Raw genomic sequence first — 14,439 nt, forward strand, 5'->3', positions numbered from 1 at the left:
TTCTCAACGTTTTATTTTTACTCCAAATTAAACATTCGAATCTCTAAGGCTTTGGAACCCTTAGTCATATAAGACAAAAACTTTTACACTTGCATTTAACATTATAGGCCTACCGTCTACAAAACTTTGTTTGCACATTAAGTTTACTGCAATACTTTTGGAAAATCGGATATTGATGCAGCACCACCCCCTAATTTTTGTATATCTATAGGGTAACAACTATTAACATACATTTTTTAAACACCCTAAAACGTGTTAAATTAATATTTTTTAAGCCAAGCATATCATACCATAACAACACAACACATTGACTCTAGTAATAAAATTAAAAGTAAAACTACACTAAATTACAATATTATTACCAATAATTATTCACTTGAATATTTCTAGCCTTAGTAAAACTGGAAGTCATATTGTTCTTATTTTGCGAATGTGATAAACTATTTAAAATCGGTTGGAAAATATTCATTCTGGCAACAAACATTGGAACCCGACTTTTCAAGCCTGTTTTTCAAACTCAGGTAGGCTTTTCCGGCTTCAATACACTGAAATAATAATCATTAAAAAAGTTTTAAAAAACCCACGTTTTCTGATTGAACTAAAAAGTAGAAAATAAATACTATACATCACAATAATGCAAGCGATCACTCTACTATAAGCGATGAAAAACGTGGGGCGCCGAAGTAAAAGTTATATTACTATTGATTAGATAATACTATTGACTTTTATTAGGGAGCTTGTAGAGAGTCAACAGTATTAGAAACTGTAAGAAAATCACGGCGCCCCACGTTTTTGATCGCTTATAGTAGAGTGATCGCTTGCATTATTGTGATGTATAGTATTTATTTTCTACTTTTTAGTTCAATCAGAAAACGTGGGTTTTTTAAAACTTTTTTAATGATTATTATTTTCTACTTTTTAGTCTTTGTCTGTTTGTTTGCATTAAAATCTTGCTATCGATTTTATCTTTTCACTTTTTTTTGGGTAAACGAAGACAACTCGTAAAAAGACAACTCGTAAAAAGACAACTCGAAAAAAACACGTTGTGTGAATACGTTACTGACTAGAACACATAGATTTGAACCCGTGTCGAGTGGGATAGCAATCGTGTGCCCAACCACTCGACCATATCGTCTCCCCCAAACTGGCCTACCTCCTGTAAGTTTAAACTAGGTTCAAGCTAAATTCTCTGCCCCTAAGCCTGTGGCGACATGTGATCGTTCGCTTCACTGCGCGCGAGGTACGCGTCGCTGGGTTTTTTTCTAATGGCTAGCAGAGGAGAATTATATATATAGATTATATAGCGGTCTAAAATGCTCAATAAAATGTTTCCATTGATCAATTTAGTAATAATAACAATTGAATATTCAATGGTCATCCAAAAGAAAGCTTCCCTGAAAATTTCAGCGCGCTAGCTATCTGGGAAGTGCCAGAAATTTCGATCGCAAGATTTGATTGGAAAGACAAACAAACAGAGAAAGCAAGTTAAAGAAAACGTGGGAAAATAAAACACTTATAATTATAGTAAATACATCAAATAAATAAATACTTAATAGAAAAGAAAAAAAAGAAATAATTAAATTAATTAATTAATTAATTAATCAATAAATTAATAAATTTAAAAATAAATTAAAAAAATAAATAAAAAATAAACAAATAAATAAATATATAAATAAATATATAAATAAATAAATAAATAAATAAAAAAATAAAAAAATAAATAAATAAATAAATAAATAAATAAATAAATAAATAAATAAATAAATAAATAAATAAATAAATAAATAAATAAATAAATAAATAAATAAATAAATAAATAAATAAATAAATAAATAAATAAATAAATAAATAAATAAATAAATAAATAAATAAATAAATAAATAAATAAATAAATAAATAAATAAATAAATAAATAAATAAATAAATAAATAAATAAATAAATAAATAAATAAATAAATAAATAAATAAATAAATAAATAAATAAATAAATAAATAAATAAATAAATAAATAAATAAATAAATAAATAAATAAATAAATAAATAAATAAATAAATAAATAAATAAATAAATAAATAAATAAATAAATAAATAAATAAATAAATAAATAAATAAATAAATAAATAAATAAATAAATAAATAAATAAATAAATAAATAAATAAATAAATAAATAAATAAATAAATAAATAAATAAATAAATAAATAAATAAATAAATAAATAAATAAATAAATAAATAAATAAATAAATAAATAAATAAATAAATAAATAAATAAATAAATAAATAAATAAATAAATAAATAAATAAATAAATAAATAAATAAATAAATAAATAAATAAATAAATAAATAAATAAATAAATAAATAAATAAATAAATAAATAAATAAATAAATAAATAAATAAATAAATAAATAAATAAATAAATAAATAAATAAATAAATAAATAAATAAATAAATAAATAAATAAATAAATAAATAAATAAATAAATAAATAAATAAATAAATAAATAAATAAATAAATAAATAAATAAATAAATAAATAAATAAATAAATAAATAAATAAATAAATAAATAAATAAATAAATAAATAAATAAATAAATAAATAAATAAATAAATAAATAAATAAATAAATAAATAAATAAATAAATAAATAAATAAATAAATAAATAAATAAATAAATAAATAAATAAATAAATAAATAAATAAATAAATAAATAAATAAATAAATAAATAAATAAATAAATAAATAAATAAATAAATAAATAAATAAATAAATAAATAAATAAATAAATAAATAAATAAATAAATAAATAAATAAATAAATAAATAAATAAATAAATAAATAAATAAATAAATAAATAAATAAATAAATAAATAAATAAATAAATAAATAAATAAATAAATAAATAAATAAATAAATAAATAAATAAATAAATAAATAAATAAATAAATAAATAAATAAATAAATAAATAAATAAATAAATAAATAAATAAATAAATAAATAAATAAATAAATAAATAAATAAATAAATAAATAAATAAATAAATAAATACACAAACAAACAAACAAACAAACAAACAAACAAACAAACAAACAAACAAACAAACAAATTGCTCTACAATTATTGACGTCATTCTTTTTGTTTAGTTATGGGAAGATAAAATTGTATACATTTCGTTTCGTTTGCCTTGATGAGATAAATTCTTCTTAGTTTCATGCAACGTCGTTAAATCTGTCTGTGACCATTTTTTTTCTATGTGTTTACTGTCTTTCAAAACAGAGAGACAGAATATTGAAACTATTTTATAGAAGATAAATTTAAAGAAAATCATTTATTTTCTCTAGTGCAATATTGCCATTTAAACATTTAAAATGCACTTTTTCAGTACTTTAATTTCGTTTGCTTCCTCGTTCTTTTGTCTGTGTATTTTTTCTCGGTCGTGTTTTTCTAGTTATGAATTGAAACAGCCGAGCAATATTTCTATCTTTTCTAACAGACTGATTCTTTTCAAACGTGCTGCGTCGGTCAAAACCAAACGGCAGTAACATCACCAATGGGATGGTTAATACATTTTTAAAGATTTAATTAATATTTTCTATATTATTTTCTATTTTATGCACATTTTTTTTCTGTTCATTTAGTGCCCAAATTTTTTTGGCCTTACAGCTCTATTTTATTAATAAAGCGGGGGTGATCTTCGCTAAACTTTTTAGAATATTCTTATATAACACTACATGGGATGGCAACTCGGGATATAGACATGATTTTTAATTACTTAAACTTTTTAAAAGATAATAGCATACATTGCTACTTCCAATCAACGGAATTTACTCAAAATTAGATAGAAATCAGGAAATGTGATCTCCTACTTATATGTGAAATTCAGTTTATCTATCTGAAATAGTACTCAAGTTATAGGCTTTTGAAAAACCAGAAGCTGAATAAGTTTGACTTCGGTTTACCCGAAATCGCTGAAAAGTTGATACAGAAATACAAAATTGGAAAAAAATACTTGTATATGAATTTTCATCAACCTATACTTCGCATACGATGAAGTACAAAGGTTTAAAACGATTAAAACTGTCAAAATGTTACGTAATTTGTGTGCAAGATTACAGTAATTTCTCTATACTCTGTATACGAAAAATTAAAAATGCATCTATGTTCTACTAAAACTCGAGTTTGTGTACAAGTTGTATATTTATTTGGTTTTCTGTTCTGTTAGATGATAGCATCTGCACTATACGTAGAACTGTATAATACGTATTTATGTAGAGAATAATGTTCTTTTTCCCAAGACGTTAATTAATTTATTGATATAGTCGTTTGTAGATACACCCCTTTAACTATAAAAGTTCAGAACAAAGATTATATTTTCACAAAAAAAAATGAAAACCTTTCACCGGCTTTGTGACGTCTCTTCATTTAGTTACTTATATTCACAACAAACATGGCATTTTTCATGGAAGACCATGTTGTCCATTTAAAAGTTTAACGCATTATAAAGCTAAGTTTTCTGTTGGATATAGCTTTAGCGATACGTCTGTTTGGTATTTTATTAGGTTCCAACACAATTATCAATTTTCAATGATCTCCTGTACTAAACTATTTCAGGCATTTATTTGTTTCTATACATCTTTGTTTGCTTAGAAATGGAATTGGCTAAATTAGAAAATCATTTAGCGTAAAATAATATTCTCGTAATTTAACTTTCAACTACGTCATTTATGGATGATCCCCGTAACCCACAATTACAAAAAGACTTACAAAAGCTTTTTTTCTTCTTTATCGTCCGGTTTTCCTTTATTTATACACTAGGAAATAAAATATAGCAAACAAGAAGTAAGTAACATAAAAATAAAACAAAACTACTTTAAAAAAACTAATTTTTTGTCAAAATTACTACATTTTAAATTCAAAAATATAAATAATCAGTTAAAGTATTAGTAAAATAACAGATCGGTTATTTTGTAATCCTAAGCTTGAGTTGCTTTTTTTTACTTATTGTAAAATTCATTTTAAAAATAGTTTTAAAAATGTAAAGCTTTTAAACTTTAATTACATTTTTTAAACTTTAATTATTTTAATTTTTAAGACTTTTTAAAATATATGTAATTTTTAATGATGTTTTTTTAATTTTCACTCACTTTTTCGGAAAAGAATAACCTTTTTCTTAACATTGATTTAAACGATGAGGAAAGTGTCTCAGATTTTTTTTGGTCTTTAGAACACATAATACTGTTGACCCTGGTCAACATGGTGCATATATCCTCCTGTTCCCAATACTTTTTGAAAACTTTGCATAGATCCGCTATGAAAGTAGGTTCGTACTGTGGGCTATCTTGTGAAAGGTAAGCTACACAAGATAAAAGAATATTTTAAATAAGAATAATTGACAGTAAAAATGTGACACAATAGTCAAATGACAATGTCAAATGTTCACTGCTCATTTAAAGAATTAAATTATGACAAGATTAAGAAACACATGTGTACCAACGCACGAAGAAATACACAGGCTTACAACCAGACCACATAGAGTACGTAATTCTTACTTAACTTCCCTCTGTAAACAAATAAATATTGGTATTTTACAGATATAATTTTTTACAGTGCGTAGCATGGTCTTCAAGATTATGTATCGTACATTATAAAATGATGAGTACGGAATCTATTTTCATGAATACGTAAACGTCTACATATCCGTTATATACATACATACACACACACACACACATCTCTCTCTCTCTCTCTCTCTCTCTCTCTCTCTATATATATATATATATATATGTATATATATATATATATATATATAAACTATATAGACGTTTACATAAACATAAAAATAGATTCCGTATTCATCATTTAACAATGTATGATTTCTTTATTAGATTCATCAGAAGTTTAAAAAATTCCACACATTAGTTATAGCTAAATTTAAGTCAACTGTTATGGCGTTTTAAAAAACGATATTTCTGTAAATCAATTAAAGAAAGCCCACCTGGGGGTGATGACCTTACTATAAGACAATCTGCTAAATGTGGTTCGGTCAATAGTGAAGAATCAGGATGGTTATCAGATCTGTTTGTGGTAGATGCACTGCTGATAATCGTTTTAAAGTAGTCATGTCTGGAATCCTATTAAAAAACAAAACACATCAAAATTAAAAAACAACAACTCTCCACTTCCTAAAGATGGAAACACATGATTTAGACACATGAAAACGGTATATTCACAAACAAGAACTTCTAGACACACAAACACACCATTATTTTCATACCCAAACTGTGTCATCGGTGTTGTTGCACTTTTGCTCCCCAATCACCAAAGTCGAATAAAAAAACATTTGTTACCTGTTTACTTAGTTATGGGTATAAAAGAAATATTTTAACGTCTGATATTTTTAAACGGGAAGCAGTTGGTTTCTCCCAAAATGTGTCTCCAACTAGTTATTACTCGAATATATTGCTAATGTGTGTCTTCATTTTCCTTGCATTGATAATTAAGCAATTTACTTTTGATCTAGTTTTATTCAATTGAGGTGATATGACAGTCTGTTTTTCGACCTACGCTGCCTATTAAAAAAGTGTTGTTGACAACGTGAATTATGCATAAGTTTCAACCCAATTGTAAATTTTTTAACCGTACAAATATAAAACAGAAAATTTCAATTACAAAATAAAATGAATTATGCTACCATAAAATGATGTGATGTAAAAACACATTGCAACTTTTTTCAGGAGTTTCAAAAATCATACTCAATTTTACTATGAAATATTTTGTCGAAATTATTTGGTCCAACACTTTCTCTTAGATATTTTGTCTCAGACCATTTGTACAGGCAGACAGAGACAGACAGACAGACAGACAGACAGACAGACAGACAGACAGACAGACAGACAGACAGACAGACAGACAGACAGACAGACAGACAGACAGACAGACAGACAGACAGACAGACAGACAGACAGACAGACAGACAGACAGACAGACAGACAGACAGACAGACAGACAGACAGACAGACAGACAGACAGACAGACAGACAGACAGACAGACAGACAGACAGACAGACAGACAGACAGACAGACAGACAGACAGACAGACAGACAGACAGACAGACAGACAGACAGACAGACAGACAGACAGACAGACAGACAGACAGACAGACAGAGAGAGAGAGAGAGAGATATAATATAGGTACGTAAATGTATATTTACTTGAAAAATAAAAAGCTTTGGCTTTCCCTGAAGGCTTCTTGATTGATCAAACTTATGTACAACGCTCTCCATGTTAACACCTAGTTCGATCTCTGAAGCATGTAGCTCAATACCATTTCCGTAAGACATTATGACACACACAAATATTTCATCATTAGTATAATCCTCAATTGCGCCTGAATTTAAAAGTTTCATTTTTTTAAAAATATTACCATAGTTAAAGCTAATTAAGTTTTATTTTTAACTAAAATATGCTTGCTTTATTCGTTAATTAAAAATAGAATGTGGGAAAATATTTTGAAGAAAATAGAAATAACCGAGTTTTACTTTCATTAAGAAAGTTCAAAATATTTAATGCTGTTGTTTTCGCATGATATGGGATTAACTTCATTTTCATATCACCAACAAATACGTCTTCCAGACACTTAACGTCTTCAGCTGAATTTGCTCTTTTTAATACAACTTTGTCGCCAATGAAAAACTCATCGATATTTATAATTATAATTTTTCCAGCACCCATTCTGTAAGACTCCAAAGTTTGGGAACCTATTAGATGAAATAAAATAATTTTTTAAGGTAGTGTGTAACATGTCTGTCAACTGATTTATTAAACAAAAAAAAAGCCACTGGAAACGCGAATGCAAAAACGTTCCTTTATCCTACCTTGTTGTCTATCATAGTCTGTAATCTGTATAAAGAATGTTAAAATATAAATTTATTTATTTTCATAGTAGCGATATATTTTCGCTCAAAAGAAATGTTTCACATTTTCATCAGAAAATACATTCATTTCCGAACCAAACTACACATACTAATTGGTGGTAATTAACAGGGTCTGCAACGTCCTTGGCTCTTATATAAATATATATATATATATATATATATATATATATATATATATATATATATATATATATATATATATATATATATATATATATATATATTTACACCTCACTGATACGGAAAAACATAATTTTGCAATCTTGTCCGTATGTCTGTGTGTCTGTCTGTCTGTCTGTCTGTCTGTCTGTGTAAACACGATAACTTGAGTACCGTTAAAGCTAGGTTGATGAAATTTCATATATAAGTATTTTATTAAAATCTTATATCCTGATCAATTTTTGAGCGATTTCCGATAACCGAAAGTGGTACTTTTTATACTTTGAATTTTTCAAAAGCCTATAACTTGAGTACTGTTTGAGATAGATAAATGAAATTTCACATGTAAGTAAAAGATTTAATTCTCTGCCTTCTTTTAAATTTTTAGTAATTTCCGTTGAACGGAAGTACTAATTCCGAGTTATATAAGAATATTCGAGGAAGTTTAGGGGAGATCACTCCCGGTTTATTTTTCTCTACGGACAACACCGGCTCATGAGGTAACACAGACCACTCGCGGGGTCAGTAGTTCACAATATAAACACGACTTCCGCCAGCCATGACAAAAGCGGGAAGGGGGAGGGGGATTGTTACGGAAGAGGCTGAAAACATTAGAACAGGACAACACAATGAAATACTGAAATATAACTAGCTAAATTAAAATATAAAACTCAGACCGGGAACATTAATTTAAGTTACCACCAGAATTTATTTTTTTTACACTAAAGTCGATTTTGATCTCTACTGAAAACAAAACCGTAATTTTGCAGCATAATCGTAATTCCGTAACCTGGGTGTCAAAATCGTAAAATTACGGACAAAACCGTACAAGTGGGCAGCCCTGCCCCCCCCCCCTGTCAATCCCCGAAAAGATGTCTGAAAGAAACTCAAACGGTGACTTTTGCCGTTGGAACTTAGGTGCAAGGTTTAGGGTAATGACTACGCCTATAATTTCAAGAATGTGTAGTGAGCTATATGTTACTTTATTGTTATATGCTGTTATTATGTTTTTATTTGTTGTTGTTTTTAAACTAAAAGCCTAATTTTATTGTCTAATTTTAGAAGTGAATGTAGATATATAAAATAAATACCGGAACAGTAATGTGTTTATTAAGCGATAGTATCTGGATTTTGGTTGAGTTTATCAGATGTTTCATTTCAAGTTAAATTTCTGGATCTGGTTAAAATGTCGATTCTGAGTTTATGTATAAATAAATATATATATATATATATATATATATATATATATATATATATATATATATATATATATATATATATATATATATATATATATACATTAGAAAAATGGCCCGTTCAGCCACAAGAGCTGCATATATTTTCAAATATTAAAATGTGGAACTGGAAGCAAATAACAGAAGGAGCTAACAATTTATCTGAACACCACAATTGTTTACAATTGTTATTTTGTTGAGCCTTTTTTTAAAAAATTCGCATGCATTTAAATAATTAGCTTTTCACAAATTTATTCATTTTTGCATCAAATTCTAAAAAAGTTTAATTTGATGAAAACAAAATTACATTTTTAATTTCTCGTATACAAAGTGGTGACCCGTCAAAAGAGCGCACGGCAAAAAATCGCAGACAAAAGAGCGTCGACATAAGAGCGCACCAATTTGCCGACAAAACAGCGCCAACATAAGAGCGCAAACTACAGAGCGAAAAACCATATTTCATAATTAAGAACAAGAAAAATAACTCAGATAAATAACTAAAAAAAAATTGATATAATCAACATGAAGTCGAATTATTCAAAACACAACCTAGTAACACATACAAAGATTTTAAATGTTAGGCCTAAAGTGAGAATATAAACTGAAATGAAGTGTAACAAAATGAAAGACAGTTCAGATTAATAAAACGTTTCTTTATAGTTGCATTTATAATGCTAAGTTGTGGGCTATACCTCGTATGTAGTCCATCATTGAATCATTAGCATAGGTTGAAGCAATTACCTGCAATTTTCGGTTCAGCTGCACATATTTGTTATTTGAAGCTTCTGGTTGATTAACTCCAGCTAGATGACGTTCCAGTTCGATTTTGATGTGATCTTGTTCCAGACGACACTCTCTGGCTTGTTGTATAATCTGCCTTGGTTTTTCCACCCCTTCCACTGGCCGGTTTCGTATAGCCGAAACGACTTTCGCTGCTTCGTTTTTAGCCGGATCAGGAGCGTGATTGTGTTCCGATGATGACAGAACAACATCGTTCAGCATTTTCATCCGTCCTCGGCAGCCATCTATCTTGCAGCATCTCCATGTCGTACTTCCATCAGCATATACTCTGTCCTTTCAATATCTGTAGCCATCGACCAATATAATAACCTTTTCTTTCTGTGATTTGATCTTCTCCATGTTACTTGGGCTAGAAATATTTTCAAACTGCTTTTATACATATTAACCACAATATATAAATAAACACATGTCGTTTTATCGTACCGCCAATTGTTTAATGCCATATTTGTTTAGCTTACAACATGTTTTTATAATTGACTGCGCTCTTTTGTGTGCGCTCTTATGTCGGCGCTCTTTTGTCGTGCGCTTTTTCGACGGGGTATAGAGGATGTATTGTAATCGTGCACAAAAATCACATGAAATTTTCAGTTTTCGTCGTTTTACTTCTCAGTGCTTCATTATATACAGCATAGGTCGGGGATTTTAATTTTATCAGGCAAAAAAATAAATAAATGCAGATCTATCAAAATCTAGATGACACATTTATACATGATTGTCAGGGCTGCTGTGAGAGTGTTGTGTTTGACCTGGCGCGATATACTACCACTAAAAGCAAACCACTACCATGTGCATTCACATCACCACGATACAGGCAATAATCGCTTGTTCACTATTTATTCAACTACTATTCTCGTATAAATAAACATAAAACTATCCTTGATATTGGCATTACACGGAGTATCTCGTACATTCTCCCTAGTCCCAAGCTTGTATTCTATAACAACCCGTTTCTATCGCAAAACTTCACTCTCTTTCTTCCGAGTCATCAAACATGCATTCGCTATATCTCTCGCACCAACATTTATTCGCACAAAAATACCCTGATAAAACACACATCGTAATCATTATGTACTTAATATTATTTCTCATCATGATGTACCTAACTATCTACCCAATATATATATACATATAATCTCATATATATATGTATATATATATATATATATATATATATATATATATATATATATATATATATATACTAGCTGCATCCCGTGCTCCGCCACGGTAAATCTTTTTAAATGTACATTTTTGGAACAGAACAAAACGAACAAAAACACAACACAAACATAAACACAAACAAAACACAACCACAACACAACCACAACACAACCACAACACAACCACAACACAACAACACAACCACAACGCAACCACAACACAACCACAATACAAACAAAACACAACACAACCACAACACAAACACAACACAACAACACAACCACAATGCAAACAAAACACAACCACAACACAACCACAACACAAACAAAACACAACCACAACACAACACAACCACAACACAACACAACCACAACACAACACAACAACAACGCAACCACAACACAACCACAACACAACCACAACACAACCACAATACAACCACAACACAACTACAACACAACCACAACACAACCACAGCCACAACATTAGAATTACCACCAAACAACAGGCTTTTTTAGGCGTCCGCGCCCAAAGAGAGCCTTAATTTAAGTCACATAAATAGATCCTACTCCATAACTTACAATAAAACAATGCGATGCAAATAAATGTACGGCAAGTGGCGTTTACTTTTATGGTTCTAAGAAAACACATTGGTAATGTAATTAGAATCACCACCGAAAAACATTAAAACATTATTAAAAAATAAAACACATTTTCCCATACGTCCGCGCTCAGAGAGAGCCTTTCCATTCTTCTCAAAAAGTCTAATTTCACCATCTGTTTTCATAACACCGAAAAACAAAAGCAAAAAGATAGTGATTTTTTGAGAAATCATAGACTAATTAGAAAATAATAATAAATAATATTAATAATCTTAACATTTTTCTCTTTTAATTATGAACCTTAACATTTAATAATCAATGCGGTAGTAATAAACAAAAAATTAACTTAGAATGATATTGATGAGTTAAATATATTTTCAAATTACCTCCCTTGCAAAAAATTACCAAAAAAAAAGTTGAATTAATTAGTTTCTTTGACCTACTTTCATAAAAATATATCCATTTTTTCTAGGAATATAAACGAAAATGATATTTAACATTGATTTTTTAAATATGTTTTAGCCATGTGCGTGTATTTAACATTTTATTTAAGTTATGCAAAAGAGTAAACACAGTGGCATTTATAAAATAGCTCTATGCCTCTATATAAACAAACCCTTCTCTATTACCTATAATAAGACACTGCGGTGCACTGAAAAGCACAGCATGGTGCGTAGTTTACTTTTATTTACTGACACACGCTCAGGGCTGTGTCTGTCCTTCCTTCCTTCCTTCCGTCCGTCATCGCTATAGCTTTTGGAACCATAAAAGTAAACATTCGCACCATGCTGTGCTTTTCAGTGCACCGCAGTGTCTTATTATAAGTAATAGAGTAGGGTTTGTTTATATAGCGGCATAGAGCTATTTTATAATTGCCACGGTTTTTACTCTTTCGCATAACGTCAAGAAAATATTAAATACACGCAAACTGCTAAAACGTATTAAAAAGATTAATGTCAAATATCATTTTCGTTTAGGTTCCCAGAAAAAGTGGATACATTTTAATAACATAATAACAGTAGGGTAGAAAAATCAAATTAATTTAACTCTTTTCTAATTTTGACAAAGGAGGTAATTTAAAAATACATTAAACTCACGCTAATAAAAAATGTAAATGCAAATATACGTTCGTCATAGAAGGAATTAGTGTTGCAATAATATAATTAGCAAAATGTGAATGCAAATTATTCGGATGTGTAAGAGGAAATTATTGTTAGAAAATTATAATTAGCATGGATTGATAAAAGGCAATCTTTTATTTATTTTATTCACTGAATGTAGGCCCTACTGTTTATTACTTATAATTTTTAATCAACTATTCAGCTCTATTATAGACGCGTCATCACGTTCATTAGGTGCGCAATGGTTTTAGTTATGAAACTCTATTGTAAATTTTTAAAATTTAAAGTACTGGAAAAAAATGCGTGAATGGATAAAGTGAAATATTGTAGGTATAACACGGATATTTTAAATACTGCCTATTATTTATACTGTTTTCTAATTATTATTCTATCTTTCGGGTTTTATAGGAGAGGCGTAGCGAGGGGGGGGGGGGCATATGTCCCCGGGTGCCGACCTTAGGGGGCGCCAAAGTGCATTGGAAAAAATTTGCGAGGGGGGGGGGGGTGGAAATCGAAAGTTTTAGGGCGGGGGGGGGGGGGAGAAAGGGGTGCAAATCGAAAGTTTGAGGGGGGGGTGGAAAGGGCGCGATTTTGGCGCTACGGGCTAGACTGTGAGCAATATGCCTTTATGATTGCATTTAAATTGTGTTTATGTTATGAGTGTTGTGTTTGTTTTTTCGTTGTTTTTTTTGCGTTCGTTTGTGTTGTGTTTAGTTTTGTTCTGTTCCCAAGTTGGTACATTTAAAAAAGATTTACCGTGGCGGAGCACGGGATGCAGCTAGTATATATGTAAGTGGGCAAGTAGTGTGTCAGTCCTTCCTTCTGTCATCGCTATAGATTTTGAAACCATAAAAGTAAACACCGCACCATGCAGTGCTTTTCAGTGCACCGCAGTGTCATATTATCAGTAGTAGGGTTTGTTTATATAACAAAATAAAGTTATTTTATAAATGCCACTGTTTTTACTCTTTTGCATAACGTAAAGAAAATATTAAATACACACACATTGCTAAAACATATCTAAAGGTTCAATGTCAAATATCATTTTCATTTAGATTCCCAGAAAAAGTGGATACATTTTAATAACATAATAACACTAGGGTAGAAAAATCAAATTAATTAATCTCTTTTTTGAATTTTGACAAGGGAGGTAATTTAAAAATAAATTAAATTCACGCTAATAAAAAAAAATGTGAATGCAAATCTACGGACCTCCTGGAAGGAATTCGTGTTGCAATAATATAATTAGCAAAATGTGAATGCAAATTGTGCGGATGCGGATTGTAATAAAATTATAATTAGCATGGATTGATAAAAGGCAATATTTTATTTATTTCGTTCACTGAATGTACTGTTTACTACCTATTATTTTTAATCAACTATTCCGCAATATAGACGCGTTATCACGTTCATTGGGTGCGC

Source organism: Physella acuta, unplaced genomic scaffold (assembly GCF_028476545.2).
Source record: "Physella acuta isolate Inbredline_101_S28 unplaced genomic scaffold, ASM2847654v3 ptg000063l, whole genome shotgun sequence".
NCBI lineage: Eukaryota > Metazoa > Mollusca > Gastropoda > Physidae > Physella > Physella acuta.